Below are 20,871 nucleotides of genomic sequence, written 5' to 3'. Positions count from 1 at the left end.
ATAAAGAGGAAACTAAGCAGTCAGCCATAAGTATTTTACGTAAAGCTAAATAAACATATGGAATAAGTTAGTAGGAAAGGTGACTGCAGCAAAGCACAAAAACAAGTTGAAAGACAGCTCTGAAATATTTTCCTCTCTTTTCTCTCTTTTGTTTTCATACAGGAAAGGATTATGAAGCATAATGAGAAAAGCAGAAAATTATATCTAAGATAGACTAAAAAACCCACATGCATGTGAGGCCAGAGGCCCTTCTCCTGTTCCTTAAAATATCTTATATTGTTGATATGGTCCTCATTTTCAAACTGAACTACAGGTCAGCAAAACCAATTCTACTAGGAAGACCATCTATGTCTTACTTGCAGACACAATGTTTTGTGCAGCTGAATCCCAGTCTTCAAGTAAGGCAGCTGGGCTGGCAGCCTGACCCATGCTCTCATTTCCATCTGATCTGTGGCAAATAGCACAGTGTCTCGAAATGCTCATGGTGTGGGTGCTGTGCTGATTCCCTGAACTCCCACATTCCGCTGCTCATTTATATCTACTTTCTGAGCTGGGATTTATCAGCTTGTTCACAGATTCTCCCTAAGTTGTCCCTGCTTGTAGCACCTCCCTCCCCAACAGAGTTGACATGGGGGACTTTGCCATTTTGGTACATCACTCCATAAACATATATATTGGATTCAGCACCGAGTGGAGCTAACAGTTTCTGGAATGCATACACAGAGCATCTCCTTGCTCATGGGCCTCTTCACACTTCTTGCACTGCTTAAAAATCCTGTGGCAAATCTCAAAACCATGTAACCAGGGGAGGTTTGCATTGCATAGAGGTACAGGTTCTGTTGGCTAAGCTATCAGCTATTGTTTAACACAATCTTTTATGTCCATTTACTTGGGCATTCCTTCAGGGACACGTAAATGAAACTCTATCACTAACTGCTCTGCTGCTATTTTACGAGCTAACGTGTTGTGCATATTACAGAAGTTGACCATGGGATCAACAATTTTCATGGCAAGGGATGTGTCCCATATCCATTGGATTCCTAACTATGAATAAGTATGTTTGGCTAAATCACATAAAAGAGTTGCAGTCTGAGTTACATTTTTTAAATAGCTGAAAGATTTTCTCTTTACCACAGGAGAATTTTCACTTCTGGCCAGTTATGAATAATGATATCAAAATACACATTGGTGCAATCCTCATTGAAGATAAAAGGGTCTTTTCCATCACATGGCTGCCTCATTCAAGTCAATCCTTACTCCTCAGGAAATCTTAATATAGACAATGCTGAAAATCTTTTAAAAATATCAAAGTGATTACAGATGTCTTCAAACAGATTTGAAGAGTAACAGCAAAACCAAAAACTGAAAGGACCAAATTTTCAGCAGTGGTAAGTTAAGGTGTTTTAACATATACAGCAATTGAAAAGTATGTTTTAGGAACACACTGAACAGATCTTTGTGTAAAGTAGTTTCCAACCCAAATATCCTTTGATCTTCTCGCTTACAGAGTCCTACTCAGAGTAAGAGTGAGAAAGTAACACATGAAATGTCCTTTTTATCTGTGGTAGGTAACGCAAAGATTCACAACTATAAAGCTTATAAACATCAGTAACAATAACGGCAATACTGATTTTCTTTCATTATGAAACTGTAAGTAATTTTAAATGGAAGGATATTCTGAATGAAATGTCTCCTTATGTCAGAAATGTAGTAGTGGCACCTCAGCCCTTGCAACAGCAAATAAAGAATATTAACCTCTCTCTTGGTTTGAGCTGGCAAAACACCAACTGTCCAAGACAGAGTAAAAAGAGAAGAAAGGGGAGAGGGAAAAAAACCCTCCAAACCAGGTTTATGCTGAAACTAGCTATATGCAGTTATACAGAAAAGAGAAAATTAAGAGAAAACTACAATATAACACACACTTACACAAGTTATATATATATATATCTATAACAATAAATAACCTCCCACTCCCCAATTAATACAAAGTGTATTACTCTTGATCTATAAGTACTCTGTATGGCCAGACTTCGGGAACGAAGATTTGGGACGGGCTCTCCCCACGTGGGTGTGCCCTTCAGCCTGTGCAGTGGATTTTTTAGGTGAGGCACAGCATGCACAAAACTGGCCCCACCGTTTAAGTCCTAAGGTCCATCTGCCATGGCCAAGCCGAGTTTGGACAGTGACAGTGAAGTCCTGAGGATTAGAACCTACAGCCCCCGGTATTCCCAGGAGGTCTCCTATCCAAGTACTAACCGGAGCTGACCCTGCTTAGCTTCCGAGATCTGACAGGATCAGGTGTCAGGGAGGCATTGCTGTTGAGAATGCAGCTGCACTGGGCAGGACACGTCTCCAGGATGGAGAATCACCGCCTCCCAAAGATTGTGCTCCATGGTGAACTCGCCACTGGCTGCCGCAAGAGAGGAGCCCCGAAGAGGAGATACAAGGACTCCCTGAAACAACACCTCAGCCTTGACCATATTGACTGCCATCAATGGTCCACTCTGGCCTTCAATCAGGATTCATGGAGACACACCATTCACAACACTGCTGCTTCCTTTGAGAACGCACAAAGAGTCAGTCTCGAGGAGAAAAGACAACGCAGAAAGAACTGTTCCTCACCAATACTGCCAAAGGAGACTTTCCACTGTGCCTTTTGTGACCAGATTTGCCTATCCTGTATTGGTCTTTTTAGCCACCAGCACGCTTGCAGCAAGCACAGGCAGTGCCCTTCCCAAATCTTCGTTCGCGAAGCCTAGCCATGATGATGATGAAGTACTCTAAAAGACACCCTGCAAGAAAGAGAAGGTATAACAACAAAATATTTCTACTTCCCTGAACCCAAACAAAATGCAAGCAGTGGCAGCAGCAGGAGCAAGGCCTACTCCAAGACAGGAGCTGTACCACATCCGGCTTGTAGCCCAGCCATAGTGGAACTGCCTGAGCCACTCCCACACACCGGCTCTTACCCCTTCTGAGATGATGCTGTAACATAGTATGGAATACAACATTACTGGCTAGAAGAAGTCAGCTGTTAGCTAGCCCAGCCCAGCTCAAGTCAGCTGACAATTGCAGGCCTAGTCTGAACTTTAAAGCCTAAATTTTTGGCCTACTTGGCTAAACCCATAACAACCTCATAGCCAAACATTTATGTCCCAGGATCTCTTAGCCAGCAGTCATGAGGAAACTAGAAATGAAAACTACTGCAGTAGTGTCAAGTATTTCTAAACAGTTTGGAGAAATAAATTCGCTGAATACAAACCAGAGAAAAATAAAGGCCTGAACTCCAATTCTCTATAACATTTGCTAGTCTATCCCTCCTTTCCCTGATGCCCATCACCCTTTTTCTGTTAAAAAGTTTTATAGAAAAAAATCAAGCAAATTCACAAACAGAAATTTCTAAACTGGACTTGAAATTTGACACATCTTTTCCAAATCTGAAGAAGAGCTTCTCTGTCCCAAAATTTGTCTGGTTTTCCAACCATACATTAGTCTAAAAATGATAATTACTTCTCCCTAAAAAACCCTGCCTCAGGTATACTTCTTTAATCCAGGATTCAATGTGATTCCTACTGAAGTGAATCGAAAACTTACCATCGCCTTCTTTATAGCAGGACCTGGCTATTACCTTGCAGTAACAGCTGTTCCTGCTGAACGAGATTACTGGTTACTCAGCAGCTTCATTTCTGAGTTGGGAATTAGAAAGTTGTTAAAAAGTTTAGGCATTCAAAAGAGATTACCCTAATTTTAAGCTTAATGACAACTCTAAGAGCAAACAATCAGTCCTAGAAAGTAAACAGATGACCACAGAAAATTAAATGAGCTAAAATATTATTTACATTTTGATGCAATTGCTCAGTGGAATTTTGATGGATGACATCATCCCATAGAAGGCTAAAGGGGAAGGTTTCCCTCCCTTCCTCCAGAACAGGAGACAGGAACCAGGCCCTGCATTTTTGTGTTACACCAGTGTGTTCTCATACAGGGACTAAGGATGAAGAAACAGTTATGCCCACCCACTTGTAAGTAAATCCCTAAAATAAAGGCAGAGCTGTAGCTCTGTAGCCTTCCAGGGAATTCAGCAGGTCAGCAAAGTGCTTCTTGAAACTTTATTGCTCTTCTGGGCAGTATAACTATAAGTTGTGGGGTGGGATGAGGGGGTGTTATATATCCACTAGCTGCCATATTTCCAAATGACTTATCATGTTTTTAGCATCCCATGCAGTTAATGCTGCAGAATGGGTGTGCCTGAATTGCTTTGCTAAACCAGTCTCATGCTGATTGCTCCTCACACCCATGAAGGGAAACATTTTCTTGTTTGCTATCTCAGCCTGGGAAACTGTGAAGTTACATCAGTGATAAATCCACCCGAAGCATCATTTCACTTGTTAGAGATGCTGCAGTCACATTTGTGCATTAAGTGTTATCTCCTGGGGATTTGGTCTGATTTGCTCCTTGCCTTGTATTTGTGTAGTTGCCTACTTCATTTCAGTAAAGTATTTTGCGCTAGTCTTCAATGACTTATATTAATGTTTTCCCAGTCTTGCTCTCTAGTTTGTAGGGATCAGTTTGAATTCTGACACCATGTATGGAGCTATTTCTGTTACAGAAACTCAAAAAAGTGGTTACCGGCCTTGCTGGTCTCCATCATCCTCATTCCTAATGAAGACACTAAATAATCTACCAGACCCAAGACAGATCTTTAGTGACATCCTTGTGATACATCCTTCCAGTTTAATAGCAAGCAATTGATAACTAGTCAGTTAACCAGGCAGTCAGCAATAGGACAAGGGGGCACGGGCTCAAGCTCTGCCAGGAGAAATTTAAGTTGGATATCAGAAAAAAATTCTTTCCAGAGAGAGTAATCAGGCACTGGAATGGGCTGCCCAGAGAGGTTGTGGATTCACCATCCCTGGAGGTTTTTAAACTGAGATTGGGTGTGGCACTGGGTGGTAAATGGACTGGAGCTGGACTAAAGGTTGGACTTGATGATCTCGGAGGTCTTTTCCAACCCAATTGATTCTATGATTCTATTAAAGGAAAGCTTTTAAATCAAGTCATGCACCCGCTTCAGAGTAGTTTTAGTCAAGAGTCAGTGGAGTCTAGGGTACAATTCATAAAATTCTTAAGTCAGTGTCTAAAACAGGACAAAAGAATCTCACCATGAAGGTGCCAAATTCTTTTCATTGACCATTCAGATACAGATATCCCCTCTGCAGATGTCTACAACTAGATAAGGCAATTTTCATCTGTTTGCTCCTTTTCAGTTTTCTGTAATCTCATCTGTGTTGTATAAAATGGTCTTAAGAAGTCCCTATGATTTCGGCAGGCTCAAGGCAACCAGCTTAACTAGATACTGTCTTACTTTCTTTTCATTATTTTGGCTTCGACTCACCCTTTGAGTGCAAATGAGGATCTTGTTATCCAACTGAGGCAAAACAGTATTCAAAACTTTTCCCTCTTTGCAACTTTCATTCTTGTCCCCTTGTTTCCTTCATTTTCCACTTGCTGCTAATGTGCTTATGAAATGTTTTATTGTTATTGTTATGGGTTTAGCCAGGTGGGCCTAAACTTAGGTTTTAAAGTTCAGCTAGGCCTAGGATTGTCAGCTGATTTAAGCTGGGCTGAGCTAGCTAACAGCTGACTTCTTCCAGCCAATAATATTGTATTCCATACCATACTACATCATCTCAAAGGGTGTAGAATCCAGTGTGTGGGAGTGGCTTAGTTAGTTCCATCATGGCTGCACTAAGAGGAGGACATCTAGCAGCTCCTCTACTATGCTAGGCCCTGCTCCTGTTGCCTCTGCTTGCATTTTGTTTGCATTCAGGGAAGTAGAAATATTTTGTTGTTATACTTTCTCTTTCTTGCTGAGTGTCTTTTGAAGTGCTTATGAATTTAGAGTAACAGACTTTGCTTTATATTAATTGGGGAGTGGGAAGTTATTCCTTGTTATATATATGTAACTTGTGTAAGTGTGTGTTATATTGTAGTTTCCTCTTAATTTTTCTCTTTTCTGTATAAATACATGTAGTTAGTTTCTGCATAAACCTGGTTTTGAGGGTTTTTCTTTCCTCTCCCTCTTCTTTTCCCCTTAGCTGGTTGGGGGGAGGAGGAACCCTTTTCTCTCTGTCCTGGACAGTTGGTGTTTTGCCAGCTCAACCCAGGACAGATATGCATTTTATTGCTTGTTAGTTTAACTCCATTCCATGTAGGGTTTTTTTGATTTACTGATTTTTTAAAAATATTTCAAGGACTAACAATTGCTGCAGTACTTGGTCCTTGCAAAAAGGATCTAGAGGCTGACCCAGTTCACATAAAGAAGCTAGACTTGAAAAGCTCTGTAGGATATAAAGGTGACAGTTGCTACACTTTGGCTGGAAAAAGTAATTATTTAGATAACAGTACACAATTTACTGCAGTTGCAAATTGATGACATGCCACAGTCACAAACACTGAGAACCTCCAGTTCCTGTGGACCACCATGGAGGATTGCACCAAGAAAACTCCTGCTCCTTGCAGTGAGATTGCCATTTGGAAAATGAAGACTCTCCTGCAATAAATCAAGAACAAATAATATTTCAACTGCTGATATAAGCATTTTCTTGAAGTCTGCAACAAGCTGAAATCTAAACAACCATATGGCATAAGTAGCTATCAGCCCTGATACCTGTCTCTGAGGGTTGCAAAGTCTTTGGGAAAGACTGTTGCTTTGGCAGGTAGAGACAAATACCAACCTGCACTGGATTGCTGAGAATTAGAAAGACAGATACCTAGGCAATGATTCTTAAACTAGTAGTGGGCAAATAATAATGACCTGGCACATCTTTTGGTTATAACAAGACCTATAAAAGCTTTTGTATTTGTAAAAATCTTAACTGTAAGCAACAAAGAGCAAAACATCTGTTACTTCAGTTTGACATTTATCTACAACAACTGTCAAAGTTCTCTCCTGGATAGTGTAAAGTGCTCCTATTTATTAAATGCAATTACTTTAGATCTCTCATAAAACTGTAAAGTTTAACTAGACTATGAGGAGACATGTTATAACATTTAAAATATATTTGATAACATATTTCATAATAAATTTTAATTGTGGGATTCTCATAATTTCTGCTTGGTCTACAATCACACTAAGGTAAATATTTCATTCAATTATACACCTGAAAAAGTAAATAAACTGGAAGCAGCCAAAGAGACTTTGACTCAGACCAAATCATAAGGACAAAAAGGTCTAGAAGTCAAAACAATAAAGAGAAAGTAAAAGAAAATTAAAGAGAACAATTAACAGCACTCATCACCCTCTTCTTATTAATAGTAGGTTACAAGTGCCCTTCTTTTGGACAGTATTCAATGATCTTTTCAAGTCACAGAGCCCATCTTCCTCCAGACAGTTTTCTCCTAAATATAGAATTCAGTCACTTTTCTTTTTACAAGTGTGGATCAGTAATAAGTGCATTTTTTTCTATTAACATATTTCCATTAACCTAAGAAGTTTTCTAAAATAATAGATTCTCTCGATTTAAGAACTTTCTGAATGAATCACTAGATGCCAGAAAACAATGTTCCAGATCCATGACTGCTACCAATGCAGACCAGCTACAATGTCAATGAGTTGTTTTACTTTATACAGGGAACTACCCCAAAACAAATGGCATGATACATTGATTTCAAACTGAATACATGTGGTAAAACCACTACAGAAAAATCTTCCCATCACAAAATATAAGGGCAGACTTGAACTGGAATGAATATAGAAGATGGCTTGTCTTTTTTCAGAAGAAATCCATGCGGTTCAGGATTCTTGGGCAGTCATATAAGAAGATCTTGAGCTGCTCAAACTAGCTAGTCCATTCTCTGTTGTTAAATAAATGGTTCACTCTGTGAGACAAATAAGCAGTTTCATTAATGTTTACCTCTCTTGAATGCAAATAAAGTAAAAATTAATCAAGTGCAAGTTCAATAATTAGTTCAGTTTTCCTGATTTTCTTGGTGGCTTTCCTTTTCCTTTTGTTCATCATGTGCTTACCATGCTCCTGAGCAGTGCTTTTACTGGGAGCAGTTACCTTTTACTGGTATTTTTAACACAACTTGGCTTTCTAACACTGAAAAATGGACCACTGCCTAAGAAAGCTACTGCACCTGATCATCTGCTACTTGATGCCTACCATGTGTATCCCACTGATACATGTTGAGGAGGTGAATTCACAGTGATTCACAGAGGCCTGACAACAGATATGGGAACAAATCCCAGTCTTGAAGTGTTTCAAGGAAATGCATCAAGAGTTTGGCCGACAGAAGACTTGGAGATTGCTGGAAAGGTGAGTGCTGAAGTGAGCAGTCATAGTAGGTGTTCTATTTTTGCTCTGAAAATGCACAGGTAAGAGCTGCACAGGTGGGGACTATAGCTATAGTCCCAGCAATGGAATGAGTTCAAAAATGCTCTTCCTGGGAGTCAGCCTGGCTGTAAAAAGGTCACATGTGAGTACTACCTTTAGCAGGAAAGGACCTGGGTATTGTTCCTCAATGCATATCCCCAGAAGGTACTTGAGAATCTGCAGGGCTCATTTTAGTGTGCTCTGACAGTGTGGGCACTCACTCAGTCTTCATCTCTTCTAGCAAATGAAGACATGCAAAGCTCTTCCCTGACTTGGCCAGCACAGCCTGGCCACATCCAAACTATGAAACCCCACAGCCCTTCAAATCAGTCTGCCCATATACAAACCTTCTTACACGTATTGGCTCTGCTGCCACAGACTGAAAGTCTGCCAGAGACACTTCTATCAATCCAGCAACACGGCCAGCTGCTTTCCAGAGCAAGTACCAATGCACCAGTGCCAGTACAGACACTGTTCCATTATCCAACACTGAGTTCCTTATGAAGACAACAGGGAACACTGATTATCATCCTTTAATACAAGAGCCTCCCTCTCATCTACTTTGTAATTATGCAAAAAGTTAATGAGTACGATCTGAGTCCTTCTTTTTACCGTCTTACAATTTAGCTAAATTCTAATTAAATAACAAATATTAGTTTTGGTGACAAAGAAATATATAAATCAGATCATGGTGATTTCTGATGACTGGCAACAGGTCTTATGCATCTGACAAGGTGACACCTAATAGAGATGTGTGCTGTCTCCAGTTTACAGAAAAATCACCAATGTCACAAAAAGCAACAGAAAGGGAAGTGATAACAGGGCAAGAAAATAGTGGGGGTGGAGGGGAACGACCAAAAAAGAAAAAAAAAGGAAATGTAATATCCTGTAAAATCAAAACAAAGTAAAAAACTTTTCCAAGGAAAGGAGAGCACAAAGGGAAAGAGAATAAATAAAAAGAAAATAATATACCATGGATTAAGAGAAAGTGATCGGAAGGAGAAAACAAATGAGACCATGGCTTGGGAAAAGGAAAAAATATCATAAAAGAGTCTGCATTTAGAATCATGGTACTGATTTTACTTGCACATCTAACAGCTAAATATACAGTATTTCTCTGAAAATCTTTCATGAGCCACTGTAGAATGAGATCAGAGTGGAAGATGATAGCTTCAAATAATGATTGTTGATATTTGAAGAAGTATTATTCCTCTACAGCCACTGGGCTGTTTTAGCTAAAATAAAAATACTTTCCACTAGACTTTTCTTCATCATTATAAACTCTACAAGAATTAAAAAAGCCAGTGCAAGACTTAGACAAAACTGGGTGATGTGTTTCTCTACAACTGCTTTTGTGTTTTTAATTTTCTTGAATTTATTTGCCTTTACTTATTCATTTCCACATGTAAATGATCTTTCAAAAATCTACTGACATCAGCCATGGGCTAACTAAGAACAGAGCCGTTATTATCAGTAGGGGAAACAGACTGTATGTAAAAGAATCTTTTAAAAACAGAGGAAATATCATTGTGAAATATATGACCCAAAAGAGCTTATTGTTATCTTACAAAGGAGTAGGTTGATTGCCTAAATCACCCATATTCAAATTCATATTGTTACAGAATTAGATGTTCTTTACGAAGTGAGGACTGACAGGGGATCATAGGTTTTAATAAATAATCCAACTTCTGAACCACATGAGATACTCATGCATTTGAAAAACTCAGAGGAAAAATCTCAAGAAGAGTGATAGAAGGTTTCATCTCCTGCCTGCTTTTTATGAACACTTGAACAGTGTCAAGGGTACGGTTCCAAGCACACTGAAATTGCCATATGTTAGCACCCACTGTATATGTAAAGATACTCACCTCTGGCATGAAACATCTGTGACAATGGGAAGTTTTATAATATCAACTTATTTTGAGTAAAGAGGATTTTCATGGTGCCACCTGCATTCAAAATGCTGGAGTGTTTCAGATTTACAAAGATGAAATAGTAATGGTACATATGGACCAGGAACAACACGGTGCTCCACAGTGGCAGCAGTGTCATTATTCCATCACAGTCTAGAACCAGTACGAACAGTCAAAACCCTGGTAAAATGAGCAAAGCTGTACCAGGCCACCTGAAAACAACTCATTACTTGCCCACAAAGCTCAGCAGATTAGCCCAGCACACTCTCACTCCAAACACTTTCTGTATAACTTACCCTTCCTTTTCCTGCTTCCCTATGGTGATGTTCTTGCAACATCTGGATCTGCTCTTAGTTAAGGGAAGAAAAAGAGTGGAGTGAAGCTGTTGTTATTAGCTTTACATATCAGTGCCACAGAAGAGCACAGAGTCTGCCTGTATTTTTACATTATCAGTCTGCATTTTCACTGTTTTCTGTCTCTTCCAGTTCCTGCAGATCACCCAGCTGCAAATAGACTCACAATAAATGGAACTTTTTCATCAAGCACAGAACTTTGAAACTTGTAAAACTTCTCAAACTTTCCATTTCCATATAAGTTACAATAATTCTTACTAAACTTGTATTTAAAAATAACTCTACTGTATATGTATATTTCCCTGCATTACGTAATAGGAAGAGAGGTCTGGTATCTAACACAGGGCTGAGTGGTTTGGGTTTTTTGTCGGTTGGTTGTTTTTTTTCAGTGAGCTACAATAACTCCATATGCCAAAACACTAAAATAGCTCCATTTTTTTGTAAGTGGGAATAAGGCATATGCAAGTTTCTCCATATGAATTTTTAACCTGCTATCTCCCCTGTTTGCTATAAGCAATGTGAGGATTTAAAACTTACTCTTGCTCAAAGAGAAATTAAACTTGAGATGAATATTTACCAAATCCAGATTTTTCACTGGTAACATACATCATAACTTGCTATCATATTTTTAATAATCATCCCGAAGAAATCTTGATATAAACAATTGTTTAAAATGGATGGGTTGATTTAGGTAATTGACAATACAAGGAGGCTGTTTGAAGTTTTTTTCCCTAAGTCCATAACTCCAGCAGGGTAAGGGCTTGCAACATCATTTTTCATAATTAGCATGTTCCTAGCTGGCATGTTTAGTTATTAACCTTAACCATATGCGAAAACAAGACACATGGAAAATGCTGCAACTCTTTAGCCAGCAGATTTTAGTTTAATTGAGGAAGGGTTCTGCTTACAGTTGCAATTACCACAGTTGTTTTGGCAATAAAACATGATGGAAAGACTGCTTATAATTTAGTAAGGATCTTCCTTACCCATACCATCCCAGACTTAAAATCTCTTCTCTGACTGTCTGCGGTCCTGCTTACTGACTTCATAGTTCCTTGTTTTCCATTTAAGATTTTATCCTGTTCCTTCCCCAGACAAATTTTGCTTCTCACTTCACCTACATATACTCATTTAGTATTTGAAGCCAACTGGGAAGAATAAGGGTGACCAAGCAGGTTATTAAGAAGGAGCTTATGGGGCTGAGACATGGGAAAAGGGCCAAAACAGAGATTTATGGCCCCTTAAGCCCTAAGAGAGGGAGGGAAATGGAGGATAAAAGGAGAAGCAACCTGTTGAGAAAAGTGCAGACAAACATTCCCAGTGGAGAAGAAGTCTAATTTCTGAACAGCTTTTAGCAGTGGTCTTTTCTGCCCCACATGCATCTCGTTGTCAGTGCCTGCATAGTTTCCTCCTTCTGTACACATGCCATCTTCAAGCTGTCCTTCCACACCACATTCCCCAAGCGGCCACTGTCACCTCATTATCAGCAAAAAGTCACAGAATCAAAGAAATGGGTAAGGTTGGAAGGGACCGCAGTGGGTATCTGGTGCAACCTCCCTAGTAAATCTGGGTCATCCTAGAGCACATTGCACAAGATTAGGTCCAGATGGTCTCCAGTGGCAGAGATTCCACAACCACTCTGGTCAATATATTCCAGCACAGTCACCCGCACAGTAAAGTGTCAGTCAGTTCAAAACAGCAAATGAAAAAAAAAAAAAAAAAAATTCCCCAGTCCAAAGCTGGGTTACCATGTTGAGACACAGCCAGACTGGCTTCCACCTTGGCTTCTGGGCTTAATTTTCTATTGGCCAAATGCCTTTACAGCTCCAAGTCAGTTAACAAGAAAACATGGGGAGATGAGATGCCTACAGACAGAAGCCCAGCTGAACTTGAACAAGTTGTAGTTTTATTACTCTCTCTTCCTGTGTCTCTACTCTTCTTGGCTTCTAGTTGCCTTTTGGTTTGCTTTTTGTTGTGTTACCTCTCCATCCACTTTGGCTCCTCTCCACTGGCATGAAATGCTCTGCTGCCAGAGCTGAAAATGCTGAGCCAGCCTCAGGGGTCTTGTGAAGAATGTTGCTCCATACAATTTAGCTCAGTGTTATTGCTTGTAAAATAATCCTCTTTTAAATACAACCACTTTACAGCCTCCTGTGGCAATGAATTCCACATGCTCCTTAAGGACCACATACTTCATTTTATTTACCACTCATTGTATTTTTGTATAGTTATTCTGGAACAGCCAAACAGGGAAAGACATACACATTTATTTTACCATTATTGCATCACTGTATATTCCACATTCTTAACCCCTTCAGTCAGCCATCTTTTACCAAAGATGAGGAAAAATGCTATTCCTATTACTATTTTAAAACTAAACACCAGTCCTACAGTCATGCAATTAACAGAAAGATTTTCCACAGCCTCCTTTATTATGTTCATATGATATATTTTTCATGTATATTCAGCTGTCATAACCACTTTCACTGATTAAATCAAAATTCTACATTTTCTTTTACTGAAAGATTTAAATTACTTATTTTAAACAATCCAAAATTTTCTTATGAGAAGTACACCATTTGAATTAGGAGTGTGTGAAACTGACAGATGGGTCACTGACCTCTAGTAAATGTGCCATAGTCTCTTCACTGTATTTCAGTTTTCTAACATGAATATGAAAGCATTATAATTCATTTTCTGGGAATTTCGTTCCACTAGAAAATTCAGAACAGTTCTCCTACCAGAAAATCCACCTTGACCTACCTTGCCAAGACCCCTGTTGAGTCAATTTGAATAAATTACTACAACAGCTCGGGTTTTCATGAAAAGAAAGAAAATTGAAATAACTTATAATTTGACACTGTGTGTTTACATTTATTTATTTATACTTTCTCTTATTATGCCCAAGCTCTTCTTCACTTCCCTCACTTTAACATATCTCATTCTGAATAGAAAAAAGATTGCATAGGAGACCACTAAATATGAAACCTGCCAAAATGGAAAGTTGCAGCATTTTGGCTCTTGCCATTAGGCACATAGAACTGTAACCCTCAAATGTATGAGTGCCAGCAGTCTCTGACTTGGCCTGTGGGCAGACAACAGATCATGTAGCCATGGTCAGCAAATAAGGTGGCCTGAGTGCTGGAGTTTATGGCAGATTCCTGTGGCAAAAAGGATTTATGTGCACTGGATGGTACAGGCATGAAAAATAGACTGTGATTTCTCTCCTTAAATATACCTGTGTGCCGCCCCTAAAATTTCGGACTCCTGACCAATGTTATAGTCTTCTACTCTTTCCACAGATGAATTTTCATATTTCCTCTGCTTGAATTCTTAATGCTGCTTGGTGTTGATCTTCCTGTAAATACTGATTACATTAGACTTGATAAAAACACATAAAAAGAAAATCATACATCTCTGTACCATACTGTGCAACTTCAATTATAGCAACAACAACAAAAGGCAATAGACAGCTCACATTCATTCAGGATACTTTTCTTTTTCCTATTAAAAAGACATTAAAAATCTTAATTCCTCATATTCTCAGTTCGGTTTACAATGAAAAGTACAGTTGATTGAAACGTTAATGAAGGAAAAAGGAGATAAAGAAGAAAAGGATTGTGTGAATCTGCAAAGATGGTTTTGCAAAAACACAGAAAAACCCAATTATTAGAATGTCTGTCATCAGACATTATCATGTCTGTCATCTGGTGGTACCAGAAATGCTGTGTGGTGACCTCCTGGTGTGTACTAGAAATTGCTCCCTTGCCTATTCAGGAACTCATCTTAATGTCATAAAGACGAATAAACTGTTATTGGAATTTTCCTTTTCAATTTACTCTTTTTCTTCTTGAACAGTAAAAAAAGCCGCAAAAACAAACAAAAAAGGGTTTAAATGGATTATTTGAAATCCTCACTGTTTTTAGGCTGTGGGAACTCTGTTAATGTAAAACGTAAATATTCTGACTTTCTTATAATTTGAATTTTATACCTTGCAAGAGTCTTTTTGGTATTAAGATGAATTCAGGTGGGTTTTTCTTCATGGTTGTATTTACAGGGCTTGGGCCCTGAAAATGTTACAGCTAATTGCTCTAATGACAACGTAACCCAGCAGCAAACCCTGCCATTTCCTCTTAGCTCACATTCTCCTTCTGCAGATACTTGAAGATATGTAAAACAGTGCCTGTCCTTATGGGCAATGCAGCCATACAAAGAGCAATCCAGGTACAGAGGCCTTAACTCCCTTTGTAAGGATAATGTTCTACAGACTAACAGTATAATCTCAGAGGCAAAATATTTCGTATATTATGGCAAAGAATTAACATTTTCCAGGAAAGCTTAATCTTGCAAAGATGTGTGTCTTTATGGCTCTTGAGCTTTTCATTCAGACAGCAAACATCCATAAGAATAAAATCTTCATTCAAGGACAAATCAGTCAAGAATCTCTTGTTGACTTAAAAAAACGCTGGATTTAAAATGCTACAGGGCTTGTATACAAATATTTGATAGAATTGCATTCCAATTTACATTAAGTAATATGATTCATCTATTACAGAATCACAGCATCATGAAGGTTGGAATCAACCTTCCAGATCATCTAGCGCAACCATCAATTTAGCACTACCTAAACCATATCCCCAAGTGCCTCTTTGAATGCTTCCAGAGACAGTGACTCCTCCACATCCCTGGGCAATTTATTCAAATTCCTAACCACTCTTTCAATGAATTTTTTTCTAATATCTAATTTCAGCCTCCCTGGTGCAACTTATGCCATTCATTCTCATCCTGTCACTTGAGACACAGCAGAAAAGGCCAACACCCATCTCACTACAATCTCCTTTTAGGTAGTTGTAGAGGGAAATGAGGTCCCCTCTGAGCCTTCTTTTCTCCAGAATAAACAATTCCAGTTGTTTATTCTTCCTAAAACTTCTACTCCAGAGCCTTCACCAGCTTTGTTGCCTTTCTTTGGACACTCTCCAGCATCAAAATATCCTTTTCGAAGAGAAGGGCCCAAAACTGAACACAGTACTTGAGATGCAGCCTCACCAATGCTGAGTACACTTCACTGGAACTGCTGGCCACACTATTGCCCTTGCCCTTCTTGGCCACCTGGGCACACACTTGGCTCATGTTCAGATAGCTGTCAACCAGCACTCTGAGGTCTCTTTCTGCTGAGCAGTTTTCCAGCCACTCTTCCCCAAGCCTATCATTGCATAGGATTGTTGTGACCCAAGTGCAGGACCTGGCATTTTGCCTTAATGAACCTCATACAATTGGCTTTGGTCCATCAATCCAGGCTGTCCGCATTCCTCTGCAGTCTTGCTACTCTCCAGCAGATCAACACTCCCACCTAACTTGATGCAATCTGTGAACTTACTGAGGGTGCACTTGACTCCCTTGTCCAGGTCTTTGATAAAGACATTAAATACAACTGGTCCCAATACTGGGCCTTGGGAAACCCCACTAGTGACTGGCCATCAGCTGGATGCAGCACCACTCACCACCAGTCTCTGAGTCCAGCCATCCAGCTAGTTTTTAACCCAGTTAAAAGAGCACCTGACGAGGTCCAAGATGTGGGATGCAAGCTTTTTCAGGATAATGCTGTGGGAGATGGTGTCAAACATTTTACTGAAGTCTAGATAGACAACATCCACAGCCTTTCCCTCATCAATGAAGTGGATCACTTTGTCATAGAAGGAGATTGGGTTGGTCAGGCACAACCTGCCTTTTGTAAACATGTTAGTTGTACCTGATTCCCTGCATGTGCCATGTTATGGTACTCAGAATGATCTGCTCCATGACCTTCCTGGTACTGAGGTCAGGACAACAGGCTTGTAGCTTTCCAGATGGTCCTTCTGACCCTTCTTGTAGACAAGCATTATATTTGATAATTTCCAGTCAGCTGGGACTTCTCCAGTTAACCAGGACTATGGTAAATGATTAAAAGTGTCTTGGCAAGCTCTTTCACCAGCTACCTCATTATTCTTGGATGCATCCAATCTGAAAAAAAAATTATTAAATTTATTGAATTTAATAAAGAGCAATGGCCACGTTGGCAATGCCCTGGAATCCTGTAGTATTGGTTTAGGCAGTGGGGAGTTGTGAACCTTATAATAGCGGAGGCTTCAAGTCTTGATTCTACACTGGATGTGGACATTGAGCTTTCCTGTAAAGAGTTTGTGCTGTGAACAGCCACCTTTGGGACAGGGCATAACTATAATTCCTCACCATTAAGACAGCACCGACACACAACAGTGGAAAGCAGAGTGACATGTTTTTTTCCTGCCACATGCAAATTCAGCTTTAAACAGCTTAGAGGTAATAAAGTATGAAACTCTGAAAAACATATCAGTTAATCTAAAAAATAAGAAATGTAGAAAGGCAAAAAAAATGAAATTAAAGCTGATTTGCACAGGGTCAGTGTTAAGTAATACTGATGTTAAGCCAAGAGTGGGGGACTTACTGTGTTTGGTTTTTTGCTTACATTTTATCTTTCACATCTGCTAATCATATCTTCATGTTTGGAGAGGTAGAGTTTCTTATAATTAGTGGAAAATATAACAGCTTTATATAAAACAGGCTTATAATAAAAAAGGTTTTTACATTTCCACACAGGTTACAATCCTGATAACTTTATATGGACACAATCCAAGCCTGACAAGGGAAAAAAAAAACCTCAAACACCCTCTCCCCACCCCCCATAAAAAACTAAGAAAAAAAAACCAAGAAAAACCTCAACCTGTTGGAATTTTCTTTTTCTTGATATTTTGTTGCTTTTCTGTAACTTTTCATAAGTTATGATTTTACAGCCTTCTTCCAGCTGATTGTTCATGCACTTTTAAGTATTGGTAAATGTTGAACATATGTAGGTCAAAGGCACACTTTTTCAATCATATTTCATTTTTATGTGCAACGGCTGAGTAGCTGAAAAGAAGCAGCTTAGGCCCATAGCAACAAGGCTGCTCTTGACCCCACAGGAGAGCCCTGTGTCCCTCAGTCTTACAGAGTGCTATACTCTGTACAAACTGCGAGCAACTTGATTTGGGAAAGGCTTTTATTAAACAACAAGAAGCATACAGAGTTATGGTGTTTAGACACCATTTATGTGCTTCCAGTCCTGATATAACAGGCCCTCAAGTTTCCTATTTGCAAATGAGAAATATTGCAATTATTACAGAATTTACAAATGTAATTTGAATGTTGATTATTATCAGTTCCAAGGCAGTGTTGTAATGGGTGTGCAACTATTCATGCAGAGAGTCCTGTAAATTAAAGGTATTCAATGCCTTATAGGCATCATTCATCACTTTCCTAGATCAGGGCTTTGATGTCCATTTCTTTCACTGATTTTACAATGCACATATAGCCTCTGAAGCCTGCCAGCCACTACTTCTCCCTTTTGGTTGTTCAAATTCATCCAGGGGTAGTGCTCTGCATCTGGCTAAAAGTATAGTGGAAGCCTATCCCAGTGTGGGGAAGACATGCCTTGTCATCACAGGCGCAGTACAGAAAACGCAATCCCATTTCTATAGCAGACATACCGAAACACTGACTTACGGCAGCCCTGCCCCAAGGGGCACTAAGCTGGAATTCACCCAAAATGACTAAGGTGGTATATGTCTTACTCCCTAACTCCAGGCATTTTGTCTCAGTCCAGTTATTGCTAATGGTCTCCTAGGGAGACAGAATTTGAAACTGTCTTCTAGCAGTGTGGAGTTAGAGTCACCTGACAAGTTGCATACACCATTTTTTTCTGTTTCCTTCAGCAATGTCTTTCAGAAGAAAATTAGCCACTAGAGTTTCTACAACTCTTTTCTTCATCATTTGCTTTCAAAACAATTTTTTTTAAATTGGCTTTAGCATAAAAAAATGTTCAGCAAAAATAAAAAAAAATTGCAGGATAGTTACATAAAACTTTCAACTTAAAAAAATCACGAAGCAAAACACATCCACTCCCCTTTCCTCCCAACTTGCAAGACCAGTAGGAGGCCATGAGCTTAAAAATATCCAACCTTTAAGATACAAAATGATTTTCACCTGGTTGATAAATGTACTTGGCCTTTTTGTTACAAGTGTACATATACTTTATATATACATATACTTTATATATACTTTATATATACATATATACACACACATATATACACACTCTGTTCCATCAGTGAAAATAGTTCTGATTATATTTTACTGCTTTTCTCAGTAACTAAATTCTATGAATAGGTGTAGGAAAATAGTCAGACAAATGTAGAAGTCACACTCAAAACCCTATTCACTTCAATAATTGCAGATGATTATTATAAAAATGTGTTGGTGTTTACTATGACCTGCAAAGGGCAAAACAGTGAATCAATCAAGATTGCAGTTATGCTCTGAATACCATTAATAACCAGACTAAGATAGGCACTCAGCAGATAATTAAGGTAAAACATACCAGTCTGTGGAGTTTTTAAACAGATCCCACAGAAGTTTTCCGTCCTGTTGTTCAACCCCCCTGTGTGAGCTACGCCCAAGCATTTCTCCAGTAATGCAATACCACCTCAAAGAACTATGAAGCCAGTGAAGAGAACAGATTTTCCAGACACCTCCCCAAAGCAAGTAAGTTGGTAGTGGCTTGTTTCTTTGAGCGTGTTCTCTCCAAATAAGCCAGCCAAGAAGTAACATCCTGTGAAGAGACACTTGCTCTCTGCAATAGAGAACAAGAAGTTGTGCAAAATGGCCATCAGTGAGCTAGAAAATGCCCAGAAACTTTATACTCTTAATAATCCTTGTAAAGGCTCTAAAGCTAAATTTAAACTTGGCCTCATCAGTGATGCTCTGAATTGAGTGGTGTTTTGCCACAGTCAGCAAAACCTGTGCTTGCATCAACATAATGGGCTTTTCTGCAGTAGAGTGCTGAGTAACTGACCTCTGTGGAGCTGTACTTTCCCAATGAATTTTCTCCCTTTCACAACATAGATTTTGATTTAGAAGAGGTTTAAATTGTCATAAATGTTACCTTTTTTTTCTTTTTCCTTAGGTTACCACTGAGGAACTGTATTCAGTCCTGTTCTTGTTAAGTTGTGGGTAGATTTCCCCAGCTCACCTCTCCTTTTTATTTCCTTTAACCACTTTAAGCTGTTCCCAAGCTTCCTTTGCTTACAAAAAGTTATGGGAAAAAAAAAGAAACCAAACAAATATACCAAAACAAAACAAAGCACTGTAAATTGGCCAATCTACCTTTCCAAAAATCAACAGAGTTCTGAAGAGTTATTTCCAATTACTGCCTTGTTTCTTTCTTCACTTCATATCCAACTACAAGTTAAGAAAATGTGGAATCCATGTTCAATAGGGCAAAAGAGAACATAAAAACATGGGGAAAACCCACACACAGAGTTTGAGTCTCTCAAAAAATGACAGGCATGAATAAAATATAAAAAGAAAAGCAAATATGCCATCCCAGAATTTTGAAAGAAACAGCAAGTGCTATAAATTTTTTTTTATTTCATAGAAATATTTACATAGGAAGGTTAATTGATAAAATAATTTAAATTAAACAATTTCAAATTTTTAATGTTTTATGCCACTGAATATAGAATCTAGAATGACCTAAGGAGTCTTGAGGCAAGCATAGTGACTTCATTATGAGTAGATAGTTATATAGAAGATGCAAAACATAGCTATGAAAACACAAAAATATCTATTTTATTTATTTCACTTTCTGTTTATACACACAGCATACATGAGCTCAGTTTTTACAAATATTTTCTCTTTTGAGACAATGTGAAGAAAAATGAATCCTGTATGTGTTCATACATTGAACAAATCTGTGGCTCCAATCCCTCTGCAATATGCAGCAGTTAAGGGTTCTGGTAAGTTCCCCAGCCAATGAGATGCACCACATCTGTTTTCATTCTGATAGGAAAACTTCCTAAAAGATCTGAAATCCAGTTGGACCTGTCTCCTTTTCCAAGTAGAGAAGGGGTAGACTTCTCAATTTTTCATAACTTAAAAAGTTGGTAGGCACAACAGGCGAGATTCATCTTATTTAACTTCATTATTTACCATGAATTTAACTTTCTACTGAGCTTTAGTGGTGATGCCCTCCTACTACCCAAACCTTGGTACATCAATTTATTACAATACTCAAGAGAGACAGAGTCACTTATTGGACACTCTCACAAAACATCCAACATATATTAGATATTTACTTCAGCACAAAATCTTTAGTGCTTGATGAATAATATTCTG

The 20,871-nt window shown here is 38.8% G+C and overlaps 1 pseudogene; it reads right to left on the bottom strand.

Moving 5' to 3' along the window:
* Positions 1-2,207: 2,207 nt before the first annotated feature.
* Positions 2,208-2,323, bottom strand: LOC139669152 (5S ribosomal RNA; annotated as a pseudogene).
* Positions 2,324-20,871: the final 18,548 nt, after the last annotated feature.

The sequence above is a fragment of the Pithys albifrons genome, chromosome 2, assembly GCF_047495875.1.
Source record: "Pithys albifrons albifrons isolate INPA30051 chromosome 2, PitAlb_v1, whole genome shotgun sequence".
Taxonomy (NCBI): domain Eukaryota; kingdom Metazoa; phylum Chordata; class Aves; order Passeriformes; family Thamnophilidae; genus Pithys; species Pithys albifrons.
The sequence above is the reverse complement of the archived record's forward strand: the minus strand, read 5'-3'. Positions and strand labels throughout refer to the sequence as shown.